Raw genomic sequence first — 24,551 nt, 5'->3', positions numbered from 1 at the left:
AGATTAAAAGAGTACATTTATCACAATAAGTTTTGAATATTAAAGAACAAAATTACAACCATCCAACACACATTTAAAATCTTTAATTTGTTTAATGAAACATTTTAAGATTTTGTTAAAATATGCTTAAAATATGTCTACAGTGGTCTTAAATTTTTGTTAATTAAAGCATACTTTTGGTATTTGTTTGCATTCATTCATTCACCTTCTGTTTTGTTAATTATTTTTTATTGTTATTGTTTTCATTATTATAATTATTATGATGATTACAGTCCTTTGTCCCCAATTCTACTTTCTCTATTTTATTATTCTAAATAATTTGGAAAATGTTTGCAACAGAAAAATTCGTATACATACACAGAAACATTATTTGCACGTGTTACATTTGAACCAAATGAAAATTAACTTAATATTTTCTTTTGTCATTTTCATTAAAATAGTCAGTCAGTCAATTAAAGACAATTAAAACAACCTCAAATGACAATGATTCACTGAAGTATTAAAACAAAAAAAAAATATGAAGAAGAAAAAGGTAAAGTACCATCCATTCATGCTTGTACATAGATAGATACAGATACTATGTAGTTAAACACACGTTTGTACATACAACAGCAGTTAAATAAAATAATAAAGTGGCCTTTCAAAAGGCCTTGATTAGCAGACACAAGAGCTACAAGCTAGGATCTTGAAATGTAGACATAGGTTGGTCTGGTTTTTAAAATGCTTTCTGCATAGTTTCATCATTATTGCTAAGAACACGATCTTTCTTAAATAAGAAATATTAGAATATGTATCGCCTTTCCAAGTAAGGTAGGCTAAATTGGAAATTCGATCTAAATAAAAAAATATCTAAGCCTTCAAGAAGGCCTGCAAACTGAAAGCCTCGTGATTTTTACCACTGAGTAGCTGCTTATTTATACAATGCATTAGTGTAGTAGTAGTTGTGCCTGTCGAAGGTTGAGGACTATTGTCTTTCGAATTGTGTGGAATGTTAAAAATTTTATTTTACGTGTATTCTACGAACGAACTCAAGTATACCCCAAAGAACTAGAAGATTGAAGCAAAACAACAATAACAAAAAAAAAATACAAATAAAACAAACTATTTTTTTTTTTTCAATGACAACATTGTTGTGTTTTCGTTTAATTAAATTAATTAACATTTTTGTGGATTTCTTTTGGAGCATGTCCCTTTTCAATGTCTCTCTGTCAATAAGGTTTTAATTAAAATGAAAATTATATTGTATGTTAGAGTATTAAGTACTAATTTGTGTGTTGAGACTTTAAAATGTTAATTTTTTTATGTTTAAAATTTTATTGAATTTTTTTCCATTCCAGTGAACTTTGAGTAGATGTTGAAAGTTGTTAAAAAGTCATGTTGTAGATATAAGATTTGTTTTGGAAAATTGTAAAATGTATACCTGTAGTTGAATCGGTTCAAGTGATAAGTTAAAAATTTTGTAAAGTTTTGAGTACGTATATGATAAAGGCAACATAACGGCAAAACTAATTTTGTTTTGATACATACATATGAATATTGTATTTCCACAGAATTTACTTAAGACCTAACAAAGTACATCTACTTGGACAGCCTTGCATCAATCAAGGCTCTTAACTCCAACGTGATCAGGTCGAAATGTCTTCTCAATTGTATCAAATCACTGGCACAACTGACACAACATCACGTCGAGTTGATATGGGTTCCAGGACACGAGGGCATCCGGGAAAATGAAGTATCTGATGAGTGCGCAACCAACGGGTCGTCTCTGGACGTATCTCTAGCGCAAAGGGATATTCACACTCTCCTGGTGACAGTATCGAGGTTGATTTGATCGAGACGGAACTCAGGTGGTCAAATATCATCACTTGTAGAATATCCAGAATGCTCTGGCCCAATCTGACAGAGGATAGAACTAGGACTCTTTTGTATCTTAGCAGGAATTCGATCAGGCTTCTTACAGGTATAATTACTGGGCACTGTATGATTGAACATATGTCGGAACGTATGGGTTACCTACGTTATAGCTACTGTAGAAGTTGTTTAGATGAAGAGGAGGAGGAATCGGTACAGCACCTTCTATGTGAATGCCCAACCTTACAAGAGCATAGACTACTACATATTGGTAGAGCTCTTTTCCATGATCTGGACTGTCTCAGAGATGTGTCACTAGTAAATATGATCAGGTTTATTAGAAGTACCGGTTGGTTCCCACGGTGACCACAGGAATCACATAGTCAACGAAATTAGGGAGGGAAACTATTCTCACTTTATGTACGAATTTTCAGCATAAGGGAATAGTATTTCTAAGGGTATCACAATGGGCCACAAGGCCTCCGAGTGAACTCGCTAAATTGCGAGTAACCTAACCTAACAAAGTACATTCGTAATGGATTTTGATAGATATGAAACTAATGCGAAAAAAGGGCCCATTTTGAAACAAAGTTATTGATTTTGGAAAAAAAATTCAATATTTTTTTCATTCTCCACCATAGTGGGGAGGGTATAATGCGTATAATATTAGTCTAACAGCCACCTTAAAGTATACCGATCGACTTCGAATCACTTTCTCAGTCGATTAAACGATATCCGTCCATCTGGCTGGCTGTCCATGTAAACCTTGTGCGCAGAGTACAGGTCGCAATTATGAAGATATTTCGATCAAATTTGGTCGAAACTGGCTGAAATCGGTACATTATTTCACCTAGCCCCCATACAAATGTCCTTCCGAAATTGGACTTTATCGGTCATAAATGTTTAATTTATATATGTATCTCCACAAATTCCGCTCCAAATAAGTTTTATATATACAAAATTCATGTCACCAAATTTTGTTACGAGCGGTCCAGAATTACTCGTAGCTCCCAAATCAGAAAAATGTTTTTGCTCTTTTACTTAGTGTAGGGTATTATATGGTCAGGCTTAACCGACAAAGTATTGTCTTGTTTTTGTTTAAATTTATTTTTCGAAAGATTGAAGAGAAAACTATTTAAACTATTTGATACAAATTTTGCTAAGAACAATAGGTAGGTTTGGTCAAATTTTGACCACCTCTAACTCAGAGAGTTCTTGACCAATCTTGTTGAAATTGTGCCTAATTTACTATCCAGTAGGTGCAAAATTTCATACCGATCGGAAGACATAGATTGAAAAAGTTGGTTCACTTGACATGAAATCTCCCATATTCATTATCTCTATATAGAAAAATGTTACCAAGATCTTTTTCTAAAATTTTTAAACAAAACATTAAACATTTTTACCAGCGTTTTAATCAACTAAGTTTCCGTATTAAAGTTCTTGAAAATGTTTGGTTTTTAAGAGTTCCTTTAATATTAACAAGTATCTAGATGTGATTGTCAGCATATAGCAATAATAAATAAATAAACAACATTATAAATGTTGCAGAGTTTTTTTTACCTTTTCACTGGGTTCTATCTTGAAATTGTATAAAAAAGTTAACCAAACCAACAAAAAAAAAAGTATGAAAAATATCAAGTATTTTCAACACTACAAGGCGTACTCGTATAATACATATGTATGTATGTAACTGAGGTTTGTCAGTGCATCTTGCAATGCAAGTGAGCCTCTGAATGTGTGTTTGTATTGAGGTGATACGTACATATGTATGTATGTAGGAATGAATGAATGTGAGTATGTGGTTTTAGTATAAATATTTTTGCTCTACATTTGTGTATGTATGAATGAATGAATGTGGGTTTGTTGGCGTAAGTTAGTGAGTGCATTTGTGATCCCTAAAGGCAAATGAATTTTTAGCAGCTTGGAGTATAATACCCATCATCATCCAACCAAACACTATCAACCCAGCATACGCTAACAACTAAGTTTTTAAGGTTACACACACATACATACTTACGTCAATGCATATGTATGTTTGTAGTTAGGAGGTATGTATCTGTGTGCTCGTGTCTATCCTAACAACTAACTAACTTTACTTTCATATATATTTTGTCTTTTTTAAATAAATACATTTGTATGTCATCATAAGTGTGTGTGTGTGTACTTGTAATTTGGTTGTATATTTTATGTGTGAGTGTGTTTTTTTTTATTTATCTCACTGTCTTTTTGGATGTATTTGTCTTACGGTATTATGTTGGTGTGCAATTGTGCAACAGTATGTGTGTGTGTGTGGATATTTTTATACATACATTAGGGTTTACTGCATTAAATCTGACATATTGACACGTAACAGATTTACTTTATGCCAGCCGATTCAATGTGGCACTACAAGTGTATGTTTGTGCTCGGTATTTGTGTTACAACATTATACCACCTGTGGTTGTGCGGTTTAAACCTCAGTCAAGGTATGCTGTGGTTTTAGTACTGCAGATATTTTCTTTGTGTATGTGTGTGTGTGATTTTTCCCAAAAAGTTAAAGCTAAAAAAGTATGTATGTTTGTATTGTGATATGCTCAGCACAGCCATATCATTTTGTAAGCAAGTCTTCGTTGTGCTATTAAGTATGGATGAGTATGTGTGTTCTTTTTCTGTGTGAGAGGGTACTTATTTAAAATTTATATTAAAAACGAAATACAACTATATTTAAATTGCAACTATTTATTTGGCAAAAGATTTAAAAAGATAAACTGCTTGTTGATGGAAAATCTCTAAAGTAAATAAAAAGATTAAATAAAGTTGTTGATGTTTTCAATACATGTGAGTTTAATTTTTATTTTCTATAAATTGTAAAGCGCATTTTCCTAAATGGAATGAAAAGCAAAACATTTGAAAAAATCAACTTTCAAACAATTTTACAGTATTTCGCATCCAAAGAGATTCTGAGTGCTTATATTTTTTATTACAATTGTATTTAAGTAAAATAGCCAAGGAGCAAAGGTAAATCAATTGACATGCATGATTTATATTTCGAAGCAACCATGTTGACGAATGAGTATTTCTGAGATTTCTGTCTGCAGAATACTAAAAAATAAGGTAGCATAAAAGTAAATCTTATCCCATATTCTTCAATAAATAAGCCAGCATCAACCAACCAACCACATGACACCTTCAGGGTTGTATTCGTATTCGAGATAGGTGTGGATCCCATTATTAACAGAGCATAAACTTTTAGCGTTTAGGCTCATATCAAAGTTGAAAGAAAATCAAATCCATCGGTAAACAGTTTAACTCTATAAATAAAACTTTCAATGACGTAGACCTTATCATTCTGTTATCAGGTCATTCCTTCGGTGGAAAGCAATCCTTAGTAGAGTAATCTGAGTCAAAATAAATATCCGTCGGCCTGTTCTTATTAAAAAAGTTTAAATTTTATGAAATATATATTTCAAAACCAAGTCCATTATTTAGTTATAATCTGTAAAAAAATGTTTATTCTCAGCCTGTAGATATAAGTTTAATTTTATGAAAATTTACTTCCTCCTAATTTTTTTTTAAATCGTTTTTTATTTCTTTTATTTTTTTTTAAATTTCTTTTAAAATTTTTTTTTTTAATTTATGATCAAATTACAATAGATTTATGTGCATCGGTGCAGTGGACTTGAAATATCTATAATTAGATATCCATATTGTATATATTAATGACTTAGTAATCCAGATATAGATAAAAAATAGGCCAAAAATCGAGGTTGTCCTGTTTTTTTCCTTATATCTCAACCATTTGTGGGCGGATTGTTTTTTTTTAAATAGCAACCGAGCCGGGAGAATTCCCGATATATTGATGGATGAATCATGTAGGTAAGTTATTTGGGGTCTACGGAAAGTTGATTTCAACATACAGCCTGATAGACAGACGGACATAGCTATATCAACTTCGCTATTTACAACGATCCAGAATATATATACTTTGTGGAGTCACAAATGAAAAATGTAGAAATTACAAACTTGCCATTTTAGTGAAGGGTACAACATGTTTGAATTAAAGTGTCCAAAAAACCGGCAAATTTAAAAAAACGGTTTCCGGTTTAACCAAAAAAGTGTGTTTTTTAAAAAAACCGGTTTTGATTATTGTCTTTTAAGAAAACCGATTAAACGGTTTTGGTGTTTGTCTTCAAAAAAAATCGGTTAACCGGTTTATATACAATTTTTTACAAAAACCGGTTTGTCAAAAAACGTAAAAGTTAAAAAACCCAAACCGGTGGAGTTTAGAAAGATGAAAAACCGGTTGACCGTTTTTAGGTTTCGGTTTTGGATACTCTAGTTTGAATTCTATATTCTGTGCCGAATCTTATGCACGCTTCACCAGAGTATGCATTAAGAAAAATTTAGAAATATATTTTTGGTGAAAAAAATGTTTGATGAAAAACAATTTTGGTGAAACTAAAGTTTGGTGAAAAATGGAGTTAGTCGTGGTTTTTTATAACAAAGCCTTTTATGTGGCAATTTTATCAAGTTTAAACAGAAACCTAACCAAAAATATGGCCCACATATTGATGTATCAATCATTAACAACGATCCAAAATATATACCAACTTTTGATATCGATGTCTTCCGGGACGAAATTTGCACCAAGGATAGTAACTTAAACACAATTTTTGAAATTTTTCAAGAAGGTGTTTTTTCTTATCCATATATTACCTATCTCATATATTACCTATTGTTCTTACCAAAATGTGTCCCAAATAGCTTAGATAGCTCTTTCTTCAATTTTCGCAAAAAAAATATTTAAAAAAAAAATAAAAAATTTTTAACATTTTTTTTCCGAAATCAAAAACTTTTTGACTTTTTTAAATGGGAACTTTTTTTCTTAAAAGAAAGCTTAGATATTTTCCCGGAAGACCTATTTGGTCGCTTAGTGGGATGGGTTCGCATATGAAAAATGTGGAAATTACAAACAGAATGACAAACTTAAATACCTTATAAAAACAAGTTTGACTGCTATATTCGGCTGGACTGAATTTTAAGAAGCCTTCACTTCAGTATACTTAAATAAATTGAGGGTTTTAAAATTATGTATGGGGTTTCGCTAATGGGCAATTTTTTGACCGATTTAGCTGATTTTGTCGAGTTGGTAATTTGAAAGCTTTGGAAAGTTAAATCGACTCCGCTATGTATATGGATCCATAATTTATATACTTTATCGCAAATGAAAATTGTGAAAGTTACAAACGGAAAGACAAACTTATTTTCACCTTTCCTACTCATGGTGAAGGGTATACAAAATTAATTATTTTTTTTTTAAGTTTTTCATTTAAAACTTGCACTCAATCCTCTCATTATTTACTCAGACAGAAGCCACACAATGAATTGATTGAATGTTGAGGTAGATGTGGATGTGTATGTGTATGTGAAGTGTATGTGAGAATGTTTGTAAACAAAATTCAAACAAAAGCAAAACAAATAAACAAAAAAAAAGAGAGTGAAACTATTAAATGAGGTTTCCGTTGTTGTTTTTTTTTGTTTATGTGTCGATGAGTTAAATTTAAGTTGAGAACTTTTTGTTTTTTCTTTTAAACGTAATACTTTGTTTTTAGTTCACTTTTGTATTCATTTTATTTTTGTGTTTTTGTTTTACTTAACATCTTCTATATCATGGTATTTAAAGTTTATTGGCGGTTTTTTTTATATAAATGTGTGTTTGTGTGTTGCTGTTTTACAAAGTATTTGAAGAAACATTTTAAAATGTTGGTTGGTAAATTGATGTGTAACACACATACATACGTACATACTACAAACAGGTGTTTGTTTGTGGGCTGGTGAATGTGTGCAAAAGTTTATAAATAATCTTAATTTCTTGTGTTTTTATTCTATTTTTCATACCCTTTTTAAAGGAAAAAAAAGTTTTATAAAACAAAGTAAGACGAAAAGAAGAAAATGTATGGAAAAGTTTTCATCATGAACCGGTTACAAATAAACAAGAAAAAATAAGAGAAACAAAAAACCTGAACTATAAAGTTTCTGCATTTACACATTATTGACTGTATAAATATGAGAAGGTGTGCTACAGAATGTTGTTGTGTTTCATGTTTTGTAAAAATTCATTCAATAAAGTGAAAGTTTTACATTTTAATACAATTCTTCAACCAAAAGAAATACAATACTCAATGTGCATAATAAAATTCTGATAATAATAGGGTAAAATACAAGAAAAAACTTAAACTAAAGAAAGTTTACTTTGCTGTGTTATTAATTAGTGATTTAAACAAAGTTTTAACATCAAGTTTTTATTTTCTTGATTTATACTCAGATAAGAGTATAAACAAATACTCGTATGTAAATGATTTTCATGTTAAAAAAAATTTAATAATAAAAAACTGTGTAATTGAATTGAATCGTTTTACAATTTTTTACCCAATTGTTCTATATTCAATAAATTGCTGCAAAATAAAATCAACTAAAAGAAAAAACACAATGTTTAATACATATCAGATACATATGTGTGTATATTATCGATTCCACTATAAAATATACGTTTGCATTCATATATGTACAAATATTACATCATATACATCGTTTACTATAAAAACCATACTATATGCGTCCACAAACGCACAAACTCATGTGTAACATTGGTTTACGTTACCAATTGCACCCTTTATCCTTTCCTTAAACGCACTTCAATATAATAAAACACAATATTCACATATAAACACATGCACAAACTCTCACAAATTTGTAGAAGCAAGAAAATGTAACAAAAAAAAATTACAAAATTTATAGTCATTCAAATACGACCCTACAATAACCTACACTAATGCCCGTAACTTAAACAAGTAGTTATATAGGGTGTAAAATACACAGCAGATTAAAATGGTTGTCACAAACATTTACTTATTTACAGCAACATTTTGTCATTTCGAAATAATTGTGTTTAAATTTTTTGTGTTAGAAGACATCTGTAACAAAAGTAATATTTCAATAGATCTTTTGGCCCACTTTGTGGAAATAGAATTTCACCAAATTTTGACCACATATAGAATCAGTTATTTAGATTCTTATTATGCAATAATGGTGTATATGCTTACATATGCCTACAGTTTTATTGAGGCGAAGATATATGATTGCTACAATCATGTGTATCGTAATTTTACAGTGACCATAATATTGTTGAAAAAAATTCTAAAAATTTTGAAATAGTTTCAGTAAACATGTATAATTTTTTTCTGCGTGTAGAATTGTGAAAAATCTATAGATTAGATAAATTATTTTTGTTAGTTTCATTCGATTATTCTACATCTAATTATTCGAATTATTTGTTATTCGAAAACGGTATTTTTTTAATATTCGAAAAATTATTCGTAAGAAATACAGTAGAAAATACTGATACATTACTTTCATTTTTCAAAATAGCTTCTGATACAGATGACAAATAATCCGATGTAAACTCAGCATTACTCAATAAATTTGTCCTTTTTTAAAACAAAATTTACAGAATTGCAGAAGTACCTTATTTTATATACTCGTTTGTAAAAAAGATCTGAAACAAATTTCAAAGATTAACTTGTATATCTTTATGTTTGGAATTATTCAAAAATCTAACGAGTAAATTAGAAAAATTCCTCGTTTAGTAAAATTGTTTTATGCTAAATTCCCAATTTTTAATTTGATAAATTCACTGAAATTTATTGTTGGGGGATAAGCTAGTTCCTATGCGCATTTCACTGGTTGCTTAGGCCAGATCATCATTCATATAATTCATATTTTTGCCTATTCGGCTATTATAATTTTTTCAATAACATACTCATAAATCTCATTATATAGATAATTTCTCTTAAGCTGAACAAGCATACTGTCACTTTTTATTGAAACAGTGTAGGGTATAACAAGATATGAACTTGTTCAACTATTCAAAAAGTTATATGCACATGTTTCTGTGTGTATGTCATACATTCAAGTACGCAATGAATATAATACATCGTATGAGTGAAATGGCCTCAAGTACTCAAGCAGACGACAGACAGCACAAACTTACAAATGCACGCACACTAACACACACACACAAGTGCTTAGTTTGACAATAACTCAATAAATGAAAGAGCATACTCCTTGTATCCCAATCTATAGATGCAAGTAAAAAAACACACACCGAAAAAAACTAACAAATAGTAGAACATATATAGAAAATAAAATACATTGTCTACACATGGAGACAGAGAGAAGGAATGAGAAAAAAAGGTAAACGATTTTCCACTTTTCTTCTACCACTTGAAAACAAAAAGAAATAATATAAAACCAAAACAACAGCAACAACAAGAACACAAAAAAACTTATTGATACGCTTAGAGAGAGATAGAAAAAGTATTCGTTAAGAGTACTTGTACAAATAGTAAAATAAAACAACACATAACTACATATAAAAATCAAGAAGAAAAAATTGTTGCTAGTGTTATTGTTAGTTGTTAAACTTTAATATAGAGAAACTAGTGAAAAAATTTTGGAAAAAAAACCAAAAATAAGCACCGAATAAAAAGTTTTTTTGTTTTGCATTCTCCGTTTTTTGCTTTAATATTTTTCTCAATTTTGTTTTTTTTTTGTTTTGTTGGTAAAAGTTTTTATTTTAAGGTTAAACAAATTAACAAAGTTTAAGACATTTATAAACTTAAGTAAATTAAACAGCATTTAAAAATACATTTAAGAAAGTATAACAAGAAATAAAATGTTGAAATTATGTATTATTAAAAAAGAAATGTTGAATTTGGTGAGAGAAAAAAAAATGGTGCGTATACTTAATATTTAATTCAATATGATGGGATATGTTACGTATACGTAAACAAAACACGACGTTCAGAAAAACAAACAAGTAAGAGAGCTACATACATATATTCGGCTGTGCCGAATATATAAAAATTTTAAATATTTTTAGGTAAACAGAATTTGTTTTTTTTTTCCAAAGTTTCCAAAATTTTTTTTGGAATTGTTTTTAAAAATTTTATTTCTTTAATTTTTTAAATTTTATTTTTCTTTTAAATTTAAATTTTTTTTTTCAATTTTTGTTTAATATTTAGCGAAAAAAAACTTTTGGTGAAAAAAAATTTGGGTTAAAAAATATTTTTTCCAACTTACTATGGTCTTATATACGTTAATAATACCGAATCGTTTTTAACCTTCTCCAAATTATACTTTAAAATATTGGTAGCCAAATAGAGACATTTAATTTGTGTGCAAGTTAAGGTATGAAGTTTTCATACCTTAATATATTTTTTTATTTTTCTTGTTTTTCTCTTACACCGATTGCGAAATTAAAAGTTACACTAGCCGATACCTATTGCGAAATAAGAAAAAGTTACACGCGCCAATATTTTGCGCTGACACCGGTTTTTTATTGTTTCCTTTTTTTTATTAAAATTTAAAAATATGCTATAATTATGACTTAAGCTAGCTAGAACAAACAGCCATGGGCAGAAAAACACAATATCCATTAAATACAAATTTTTAATGTTAAACAAAAACTTAAAAATATTAATTGATCCATTAAATAAAAACAAAAAACTTTGAATATATTTTTAGCTAATTTTTTACCTTTTAAAATAGTAGTAGAAATACTACTTTTTTAAAATAGTAAAAGAAATACTACTTTTTTCAAATAGAAGTAGAAATACTACTTTTTTAAAATAGTATTAGAAATTCTACTTTCTTAAAATAGTATTAGAAATACTACTTTTTAAAAAAGTAGTAGAAATACTACCTTCTTAAAATAGTTGTAGAAATACTACTTTTTTAAAATTGTAGTAGAAATACCACTTTTTTTTAAATAGTAGTAGAAATACTATCTTTTTAAAATAATAGTAGAAATACTATTTCTTTCAAATAGTAGTAGAACTACTACTTTTTTCATATACATAGAGTAGAAATACTACTTTTTTAAAATAATAGTAGAAATACTACCTTTTTAAAATAGTAGTAAAAATACTACTTTTTTCAAATAGTAGTAGAAATACTACCTTTTTGAAAAATTAGTAGAAATACTACCTTTTAAAAAAGTAGCAGAAATACTACTATTTTTAAAATAGTAGTACAAATACTACTTTTTGTCTTGATTTCAATTGTTGCAGTAATGTATTGAATGAGTTTATAAATAAAAATTTTAACTTAAATAAATAATAAAAGTTTCTTAGCATCGTGTTCTTGCAACTTATTTGGAATTTAATTAAAAACATTAACAACATTTCATTGATTAATTTACAATATTATAAATATAATTTCGTATTGTTTAAATAAAAACTCAAATTAACTACCACCCAAAGCTTTACTGTACAAAATAATAAATCAAAATGAAATGAATTATATACAGGCAAACAAAAAATAGACTTTTAAAGAAAATTTGAACTGATTTCTATCAAAATGATTGACATTTTTATAATGATGTAAAACAACAACAACAATAAAAACGCTTCTTTTAAAATGCAGCAACAAAACTAATAATAAGCTTTAACTAACAGTGGTAGTGATGGATGGATTTATTGGAATGAAAAAAGGTGGTGGCTGTTTTGTTGATTTTCGTAAACACACATTTTACTAGATGAGACTTTTGAAATTGGAAAACAAAAATTCAATTGCTTCCACCTCCACTGCATCAACAACTACAGACACCTGCTAAACACAACAACAACAATATTTTGCTGTTGCTGAAACAAAATTAAACTTTGGTTTTTATTTTGGAGAAATTTTCATTAAAAATATTTTAGCTTGTTGATTACAAAATCAACTTTCTTTCAAACTTGTTGTGTGGCTGAGGGAGATGTAAATGAGGTGGTTGGCTGTATATAAGTATAGGGATGGTTGTTGAATGTTTGTTTATTAAACAAAACAACAACCACAACAAAGCTTTAAGTACAGCAAAAATGAAAATTGTTTATTAAATAGCCTCAAACACAACTACAACACAAACACTTTGGCAACACACATATTTAAACAACAATATTCTCTGTACGAACGGTGTCATTCGCATAAAATTGCTGACTAACAAATTTAAAAACTCATGTCTAGTATATGTAACAGCAAAATAAGCCTGCTCATCATTTTCAGAAACGAAAAAATTAAATACATTGCCCCCCAACAACACCCAGTTGCTGTCCATCCATTATTGAAATATTTATGAATGTGACCTCATTAACATCAACTCAAATAATACGAAAGCCAACTTCTGCTAGTACAAGTACTAAATAATAAAATCTCTCTGGAGATTTAAAGTGAATTTCAGCAAAAGTTTTGCAGATTTTAAACAAAATTTATGTGAATTTTTCCCTATTGAAGGGAGGAAAGTTTAATAAACAAACAAAAAATCTTTTCACTGCAATTTTTCAGTTAATTTACCTTAAATTCCTAATGAGTAACAGACAAAAAAAAAACAAAACATCCATTGTAATGAGCTTTACACAGTTTATGTGATTTCTGGTCTCTCTCAGAATTTCTTCATTAAATCGTTTGTTCAGTCAATCAAACTGGTTTTCATTTATTCAACATACAAAATACTTTCAACTCTGGTTTACTGTAGTTTCTACCTTGCAACACATGTATTTTTTTGTTTCTTTGTGTGTTGAAAACTGCATCATTGTATTGAAGGTATTTGTGTGAGAATATATGTGAAAATGTAAGTATGTGAGCGTGTGTTCTTTTCATACAACAAACAAAATCGTGTGCATTTACAAATGCAATTTAAGCTTTAAGTAAATGAAAAACCACTATGGACCATTGGTCAGCAATTTCAAATTCACTGTGTCTGCGTATTTGTTTGCCTGAGTGTGTGTGTGTGAGTGTAAGTGTATTTTAAACTGCATAAAAGGAGAATACAAAAAAAGGTCACGTATGCATTTCTATGTTCAATGGCATGGCACAGAAACTATTTAATTGGTTAAATTTGCCATAGTTGTGTAGCGGGAAAAACTACTGCAGTACGAGAAATTGAAAAACGAAGTAAATACTTTTTTTTAAACAGTATTTTTTCTAATTTGCCACCGTTTGTGGGGATTTGCAATGGCTTTGATATAGAAGATTAATTGCTGAGGGCATGTTCAAATTAAAAAAAAAAATAACGATTAAATGCAACACAATACAATATAATAAAAAAAAAACAATACAATTCTATAAAATAATATAATTGGTAAAGTTTAAAGTGCGTATATGGTAAAATCCCAGAATTTTTTAATATTCGCGATATGAAAAATTTATAAAATTTTTCAAATGACACATCGATGTTTCATTGTCATAAAAATCGATTCTCAACCATATGATGGCGGTTTATTTTTAAAAAATTTTTTAAAAATATATTTCTTAGTATTTTTTTAAAAATTGTTTCAGAAATCTATGTAGATATTTGTTTGAATTTGGGCTTAATAGTTTGACGAATTATACAAAAACATTTGATGCCAAAATTTTAACAAACATATTTCTGAATTCTACGCTTAATATAATTCAAAACGAACTTATCTTAAATAGTTTAAAATATAATTTGATTGAAGGTGTACATCTGTTATCCAAATTGACAGTGATGTGAATGAAAAAGTGAATGTTTTTTTTTTTTGTTTTATCATTGAAATGATAGTAATATTACTGCGTTGATTTTAGGAATTTGTGTTTGCATTAGAGTGACTAAACGTATATATCAAAATATTAGGACCACTGGATGTTCTAGATTACTAACTGCACTGTTATGAATGTGCCCCTCCAAAGAGTGGTATTTCTAAAATTTTAACATTATTTCTTACTTCGTTTGCCCTTTAGGCACATTATCGAGACGTATCTCAAACGACGCGTATTTACTTCAGTTATAATTATACCCTACACCACCATAGTGGGGAGGGTATAATGCGTTTGTGCACATGTTTGTAACGCCCAAAATTTTAGTATAATTTAAAAGTATACTGATGGACTTAGAATCATTTTCTGAGTCGATTAAACGATGTCCGTCCGTCCGTCTGGTTGGCTGGTTGGCTGGCTGTCCATGTAAACCTTGTGCGCAGAGTACAGGTCGCAATTTTAAAGATATTTCGATGAAATTTGGTACAAGGACCAAGCCTATTGAAACTGGATGAAATCGGTCCATTATTTCACCTAGCCCCCATACAAATGTCCTTCCGAAATTGAACTTTATCGGTCATAAATGTTTAATTTATAATTGTATCTCCACAAATTGCGCTCCAAATAAGTATTATATATACAAAATTCATGTCACCAAATTTTGTTACGATCGGTCCTTAATTAGTCAAATTCAATTTACAAATTTTTAAAAATTTTGTTAAACAAATTTCAGAATTTTTCTATCATCACATTGGGATTTATTGACACTATAATAAGGACAAAAATGCCAAAAATATTTGACAAGACCTCCTATAGTTTTTCCGTACCTGCGATTTAAATTTTGCGATTTTCAAGAAAAACAAATTATTTGGCAATATTTTGGCGAATGAGCTAAATTTCCTTAAAACCTATTCAGAATATTATAATTCAGGTAATTCCAAACATAGTCTGACAGTTTTACTAAAATCGCAAAACGTCAATCGTGAAGGTCAAACGTCAAATTTTTCAATATTTAAAATTTCTCATGGAAAGATAGCGAATTGTTATATATTCTTGGGCCGATTTTGATGAAACTTAAGAAAAATATAGCATGAAGTCTAGTATTCATAATAACAGCTTAAAAATGGAAATTAACTCTTAATAGCACTTGGGGTTAAAATGACTTTTAAATATACGTTTCAATTATTTATAATTAAATTGCAAAATTAATTTTTAAATGGCAAACTTTTTACAAAAGCTGAACAAATTTAATTTGTTTATTAATCTGAAATTTATTTAGGATGATTTTTTTTACCAAAATCACCAATCTGGGAGGTGAGACTGGGAAAAACCCTTTTTTTGTTAAGTGCCACCGTAATATACACTTTTTAATTATATCATGTCACGCCAATTTCCTAGCAAAAAACTTTAATTTGTTAAAAAAAATAGTATTTACGAATTAACGACTACAAAACTCTTTGGTGGTTGATGCTACATATGAGGAGCCGCAGAACAAAAGGTACTTTTTCGCAAATTTAAATTTTTTGGGAAAATGAGTTTTATTTATTTCGCCCCGTTAAAAAACTGCATGAACTTAAAAATGGTAACAAGTTTCTTACTTATCAATAGATACATCTAAATGCCATAAGTCACTACATTAAATATTAATGATGTTTGATATAAAATCATTTTAATATCGGAAAAAGAACCTTTTGTTAAAAAAAAGAAAAAAATGTACGTTTTGTTAAAATCAAAATTAAAAAGTATGTTTTTTATGCGTTCTTTTTTAACGATAATATTTTAAATGAATATTTTTAATCCTGATCTAATATACTATAAACAAATTACACATTGAAATGAAATACATTTTTTTTCATTCGTTTTATACTAGTGTTTTACGTTTTGTTAAGCACACATTTTTTAGAAGCCATTTACTTAGTAAAAAAATTAAAAAAATATACCAAAAAACCAATTCTTTATAAGATGCGAAAAAGTACCTTTTGTTCTGCGGCTCCTCATATTTTTATCGTATTTCATATACTTCTCTTAGAGTAACTAAACAAAGAAGACATTGTATCAAAATATTAAAGTACGCGAGCATAGTGCTGCAAACAATGTCAAGTTCTTGGTTTATCTAAATTTATTTTATGGAAATTTTAACCCTTTAATGCATATTGTTGCCAATTGTCTACATTCCAGATCCACATAATTTTAGACGAACATAAGCTTTATACTAATTCAGATTCTCCTTCATAAAAATCAAATGGAGTACGAAAAGTTTCAGCTAAAGAAATTCTAAATCAAACTAAAGCTAAAGAAAATATAATAAATAAAAATCAACTAAATATTTGATACTTTATAGAAAAATACAAGTAAAAATCATGCATTTAAAGGTTAATTTAGACTGCTCATAACTTATTAACATAATAAGTTTTAATCCAACGACTTTTCGAAACATAGTGATTATTTAAATTCGCTAATTTACAAATTATTAGGTCATTGGCGTGAAAATTTTCTAGGATTTAGCCATATACAGTTAAATGTTGGAATGTGGTTTTATAAATGTTAATTAAACCAATTATAATAACTTCTATTATAAAAAAAACAGAAAAGAATTAAAGTCCTAATTGTTCATAATTGGTTTTTGTCAACATTTTTGAAAATTGTTCTTCAGAATAAATATGTATGTAATAAATTTTATTAACCATACGCCTTCATGTTTAATTTGTATTAAGCGAATATAAAACAACCATTACAACCAAAATTTTTCCGAATACTGATCGAAACCGAATTTTTGGCAGAACTCAAATATTTGGTTGAACTCACAAAATAATAAAATTTTATTTGTCTCTAAGCAAACAATCCTAAACGTAATTAAAAAAAAGTATTAAATTTCAAATCAAGCTCATCATTACATCACAATCAATATTTTTAATGTCACATAAAATCAAATTAAAAAGGATGTTTCAAATTACATTATATTGTGTTGAACTGATTACTTAAATAAATACGTAAATAAATAGATTTAATTACAAATTTGTTTTTTTTTTTGTATGTAAACAAAAACATTAATTGAAGAGACATTCTCACAATTTGATAACAAAAACATTATAAATTAAATCCTTAATAAACAAACAGATACACGTACATAAATATTACCTCTTACAAACAAACTTACTTCTATACACAGACATTAGTAGACATGGTGACATTTGTATAAGAATAAATATTTACTTTAAATATCAATACAACGATTCCTAAGTACATTTAAATGTAAAAGATGATGAAATGATGATTAAATGATGATGATGATGATAAAGAAACATATACATACATTTACACTAAACAAACTAGGAAATTGGGGTTAGTATAAATTTCCTGTTATACATCCTGCACACTTTAAGGATAAACGAATGAATGAATGAATGGTTTATGATGATGAAACTGAACTAGAAACTAAATAGATCACGAACAACTTGAAGCAGCATCATCATCATCATCAATAGCAGCAGTTACATTAGCATCTCATCTTATTTTACGTCACATCATATCATATCAACTTCAAATGCAACAACAACAACAACAGCAACAAATATTATAAACATCACTAATACCAGCACAAAATGCTGTCATATTTTTACTTGCTGTAGTTCACCCCTCCTGTTTTGCATTTATTTTACACTTGCAACATCTAAAACATGAATTTAAGTTTTTCTCCCTGTCTTTTGTAACTATTATCTGTCACTCCTGTGACATTTAACCATAAATGAAAGCTACAAAGAAATGTTTTTTGTTTTTATATTATTTGTGTGTGTGTGTGTTTTAGAAAATTCACCATAATTTCCCTAGATTTCCATGTTATACTTATAAAAAATTGTTAGTCTCTTTAATAAATGTTGTAGAAAAAATATGAAAAGATGTGGTCTTAATCTGTTTATTATTGATGCAGGTACTTGTACACACATTCATAGATAAATAATATTTTATAGTCAGCTCAGCTCTGCTCTCTCTATCTCTTCCTCTGTACAAATACTACTTGTAACCGTGAATGACAGAGACAATAGAGAACAGTGGGATTAAAAAGTTCAAAGAAAATATTAAATTGTGGCACTTGTACTTTGTATGTTAACAAAGTGGCTTTGAGGTTAAGTTTTTGGCAATAGAAGAATGAAAATTGAATTTGTGATCATTTCATTTTAACTAGGTTTGGGGTAAACTATTATTGCTTTTTATTTTTGTGGCTTTTATTGATCATTTGAAAAGTGTAAATTCTTTGTGGATGCTTGCATAAAAGTCTATTTTATGTACAGTTAAGGACCTTAATTTAAGGATCCATTGAAATCGTAGACATTATTTTTATCTAATTTTAACTTAAATTTATAAAAATATATGTATAACCTTTTTGAATATAAAGTCATACTGTCTGTTTAGTTTATTATGTGTTTGTTGGCTTTTTAATCTCATTATATGATGTATTGTATGACCATGCGATGATGTTATAATAATAATAAAATCATAACCATATTATGAGTATAAAATTCTATTATTATTGCAATACAATGACATTTTATATAGTTTTTATTTTATTTTATTATGTCATGTTTGTTAACATTTCACTATTGTGCTCGTACTTGTCTCTGAATGTATACGTACGTGTATGAATTTACTATACATATTATGTACACACAAAGAAAATACATGATTGTGGTGACCATAATCAAACAGTATATTATGATTGCATTTGATGATTGCTGTCAAATTATATTATGGGTTGTGTATGATCAAAATATTAATAATGTGTAGCCTTATAAAATATCAGTATACTGAACAATAATATAAGATTTGTTATCGTATTATGGCTCAAATATTATATTATATTAGTTGCGCAATCATAATATGTTCATTATATATAAACATAATAATAGAGATATAATTGTATAATGGTTATAGACAAATAATAACCATATAGCGTAGATAATCATATTGTAGATGTAGCTAAATCTAATAAATTAAAATATTCGACTAATAAAATATATAAAAAATAATATTTTAATTTCACTATTAAATTCTTATTTATAAAATAGCACAATAATATAATTATTTAGAAACATTTTAGATGATATAAATATAAATTCCACTAATAAAAAACGATTCACATGATTGTATCAACCATATATATGGTTACAGTAAACAAGTATATGTTTGTGACAATAATTTATATGATGAAGGACTTACCATATTATGTTGCTCTTGGCTTATGGATAATGTAATCTGAGAACAACATATTATGATAAAATTATGCATCATAAATATGGTTGTCACAAACATATGTTTGTTTACTGTAACCATATATATGGTTGATACAATAATGTGATTCGTAAATTAACCATATTATGGTTACCACAATCATGTAAATAGTTACTGTAACAATAATATTGTTAAAAATCTTGTAACAATGTTGAAATGGTTACAGTAAACATGCACAACTATATTTTTTCTCTGGATTCACTTCTCATTTATGAATTAAATAATAAATATTTTCAAATACATAAATGATCAATTTTTTTTGTGATGTATTTTGGGAGTTTTCTTCAAAAATTTTCTTTAGCGAAAGAGTAGAGATGTCATGCTGGAAAAAGTGAATAAAAATTTTATGACGATCGCAAAAATGATCAAGATGTTTTTGATTTATCTTAAAGTGAGTACTTGAAAGATTAACACAAATATAATTTTACATCGGAACTATACAGAATAAACAGCTTTAACTCTACTTAAAAAAGGCAACATTTTATTTTTTGCACTTTCTGAAGAATAAAATATTTTCTTAATACATACAATGGAAATAATTAAATGCAAATTATTATATATTTCCATGAAATAGTGCTTAATAATAATAAAAGAAAAATTATGACAATAAAATCAACATAGCCTTTTTAATTATTAAACAAAGTTACACAAAAAATACACTTCTCTTTGAAATCTGAATGTACGTGTTGACAACAACTGACTTTAAATTTTACTTTTTCCTAATCAGAGCTAAAAACAAACCGTGAATTGAGAAGCTCATTAAACGATCAAAAGGATTGTTACCAGACATTTTTTTTATTTTTTCCAGCTAGATTTTTAATTTACCACAGTGTGCAGCATAAAGAAAATTTAAATTTGTTGAAAAAAGTGCGATTTTATACCCTTCGCCATGATATAGACAATATGGATATCTAATGATAGATATTCGAAAGACTTTGTTTGCAACGGAGTATATAAGGCCGTAGTAAGTCGGACCTACAAAAGGTCAAAATCGGGAAAAATATTTCTTAACTCGAATTTTTGTCATACATTTTTTTTATTAATTAACCTTTATGTCAACAGCAGAACTGCTTTACGCACGTCAACAGCAACATACCTGGGTATGTTCATACGTTTTGTATGGTGAATGGCTGCCGTTAGCATAAAAATGCTAATATCTAACTCGTTTGTTGGAATTTCTGTATTATTATATATTTTATTTTGTTAAAAATAGACAAAAGCTTCAAAAATTTTATGATAACCAGTTTTACCCTTACATTTATTTAATAATTGTTTTTTTGAAAAAAGTGGTTGTATAGGTAAGACAAAAAATGATTTTTATTGAGTTTTTTGCAAAGATACAAATTTTTCAAATTAAAATAATTTTTTTATTTATTAATAGTTTTTAATGAAATTTTACAGTTATATAGACTTTTCTATTAGATATTGAAAAATAAAAACAAATTTTGAAATTTATAATCAGGAATCCCGTAATTCCCAAAAAAGTTTTTAAAATCCCAAAATTGGATTTTTTAGTTTTTTTGGTATAATATCCACACCAGATGCAGGGTTATCGGAAGCCTTTACAAAATAATTAAGAACATATTTGGTCATCTAAAATAGGTTACCTTATTTTAATATCGACTATGCGATTTGAGAATTTTTGCCCTAAATTTGAATTTTACATAAAAAATAGCCGTTATTTGAATGGACCTGATCCCCTCCGTATCAAGAATTTTTAAATTTATTTTCATTTAAAATATTTAGTGCAAAGTTAGCTTTTCAAAAAGTATAAATTCCTAATACACCATCTTTGAATTTGTTTAAATAACTTAAAAATAAAAAAAGTACTTTTTTCCCAAAAACTAGAGAAAAATCGCATTTTTAAATTCAAATACATATTATATAACTTTGGACTCAGTCAGTAAGGGTTCAACTTTGTAAATGGGCTTTATCTTCCTAACGGGTGCACCTATCCTAACCAAACTTGGGACAATTGCGGAAAACAGTTTTGGCTAGGTTATCAATAAATTTCAAGTCGATCCGATTATCCAATTCAGAGCTACAGCATTAAAAATTACCCAGGTATGTTGCCGTTGACATAAAGGTTAAAATAAATATTAAAAATATAAAAAAAAAAAAAATTGTTTCACAAAAAAATTAAAAAAAAATAATAATTTTTAAAAAAACATAATTAAATGAAGGGCATATAAGAATCGGCACAGGCGAATATAGCTCTCTTGCTTGTTTTGAACTTAAATGAACGTAACACAAAAATTTTCTAACCCATATAAGTTAATGCATAATATTATCGATATTTCGATACTAAACGGAGTTATCGAGAAAAACTAAAAGTATTTCCCAAAAAAACAGAATTGCTATATTAGAACCCCTGCATAATTTTGGTGTAGCATAGTGTCTTTGTACATATCAAAACAATCATATTATGGCTAAACTCAACCATATTATGATTCCAGCTCAATTATATTATGGTTGTTGCCATATGACCATATTTGAAGTATTTGCGATCATGTCATGATTATAAATGAACCGTATTTTTTCACACATATCATAATTTAGTTGTAGTTTAAAATCAATTATATTTCCAACAATATAGCTACAGTCATATTTTTATAAAATATGAACCAAAACATTGCTATTGAAAACTGTTTTCATTGAATTAAAATCTATTTAACCATAAGTCGTATGTGACAAGTTGCCGCAACCATGTAATTTCTCTGACTGTAGGTATATTTACTATTGGCAATACACACATATACTTTAACATGAACATTACTATCTATAAAATGAATAAATACACCTGTTAAAACCTGGCTGGCAGCCTGTATTCATACAATAGAATGTCATATTGTTAATACATACACACATACAAACATGTTTACTTATGTGTGTGTTATTAGAGATTATAGGTGAGAGCAGGGCTAAAGAATGAGATAACAATTGAATATAATACTTTGGAAAAATATAATACAATTGGGTGACATATTGTCAAATAGAAATTGTTGAATTTGTATGAAAAAAAATACAAAATTATGGTTTTTATTGTAATAAGATTTATATTCTTTTCAAAAACCTTCATAAATGAACCTATATCTCCCGCTATTTCATTTAAAATTAAAAACTAATATTTTTTAATAAAATTTTAAAACTTTTTTTAATTTCCTTTAAGTCTATCCAAATAAAACTTTATTTATTAAATAAAAAGGAAAAAATCCATCCATATAGTTATCAGGTTTGACAATTAAAAAACTTTTCTTCATATTAAACTCAACATATTTATAAGTGAAATTGAAAGTAATTAGACAACAACAACTAAAAAATAAAAACTTAACTTGAAAACAAATAACAACAGCTGTTATTGTTATTTGTTTATAGAAATAAATAAATACACACACACACACAAATAGTTACACACATTCACATAAATATTATTGTTTATGTATATGACTATTTAACGGTATTGTTAGTGGCATATGTTGGCATATTCATCATTATTATCATCATAAACATCAACAACATTATCATCATCATCATAACAACCATTACCACTATTATTTCTAATGGTTTTTGTTTTTGATATTGTTACTGTTACTGTTATAGTTGTTTATGTTTTTATGATTCGTTACAAACGTCATGTTAGTCATTAATCATATAAAAATATACATAAAATGTACACACATGTATTTATAATACATTAGGTTGGCTTCAAAAAAAAAAAAAATAAAAGCTGTCCTTTCATTATGATGATATTTGTAACGTGCAAAGTATACCAATCTGCTAGGATCACTTTTTCAGATTAAGCGATGTCCTTCCGTCTGTCCATGTAAAACTTGTAATCAATCTACAGGTCGCAATTTCAAAGATAATTGTACAAAATTTGGTACAAGCTCTTCTATTGCCTCAAGGACGAAGCTTATTGAATTTGGTTACAATCGTTCCATTATTTCTTCTAGCCCCCAAACGATTGCCCCATCTGTAAATAGTTAAGCTCTCATAAATATTTTAGTTTTAATATATAGATATCCAAACCAAATTTAGCAACTATAAGTTTTATATAAGCCAAATTTGCCTCAACAAATTTTGTAGCGATCGATCATCTATATTTAGTCATAGTATGAATGAGTATCGATTTCTTAAAAATATTGGTATTCATATAAAATTCAACATAAATAGGTTTCATATATACAGAAGTCATGCCAAATAGTTTTATGGCAATTGATCCATAATTAGATTGATGTAGGGTATCATATGATCGGGCTTGACCGACTATACTTTCTTACTTGTTTTAGATGCAAACATCGAGATTATATGTTTGCCACCATACAAACGGGGCCACACTTATATCCATACTAGAATCATATGATATTAAACTAAAATAACAACAATAGTTAAAAGTCCATGTTGGAAAAACAATTAGGTTTGCTTGTGTTTGCTTATTTGTTATTGTTAGTGAAAATGTGGCCATAAAAACTATTGTACTAATAATACATACACACAATGTCATGCATACACCCAGAGAAAAAGTATAGTTGTGCATGTTTACTGTAATTATTCCAACATTTTTACAAATTTTTTAACAATATTATTGTCACAGTAATTATTTATATGATTAAGGTAAAGTAAAGATTTACATAATTGTGGCAATCATATATATGATTGTAGTGAATAAATATATGTTTATGGCAATCGTGTTCATGCTGAATAATTATATGATTATGATATTTATAAGGCGAGCAACATATTATGATAAATCTTTCCTCATTAAAATGATTGTCACAAACATATTGGCAATTCCACAAGAATGAAAACCACGACTGAAAAACAAAAACCCTTGAAAC

At 28.0% G+C, this 24,551-nt stretch overlaps 1 protein-coding gene across 1 annotated transcript in view; it reads right to left on the bottom strand.

The window, feature by feature from the left end:
• The window catches only part of LOC135963497 (uncharacterized), a 149,276-nt gene that overhangs the window by 51,463 nt on the left and 73,262 nt on the right, over positions 1–24,551 (bottom strand). The gene's annotated exons all lie outside the window — the stretch shown is intronic.

This window comes from Calliphora vicina, chromosome 1, assembly GCF_958450345.1.
Source record: "Calliphora vicina chromosome 1, idCalVici1.1, whole genome shotgun sequence".
Lineage (NCBI taxonomy): Eukaryota > Metazoa > Arthropoda > Insecta > Diptera > Calliphoridae > Calliphora > Calliphora vicina.
This window is presented reverse-complemented; position numbering and strand designations above follow the sequence as displayed.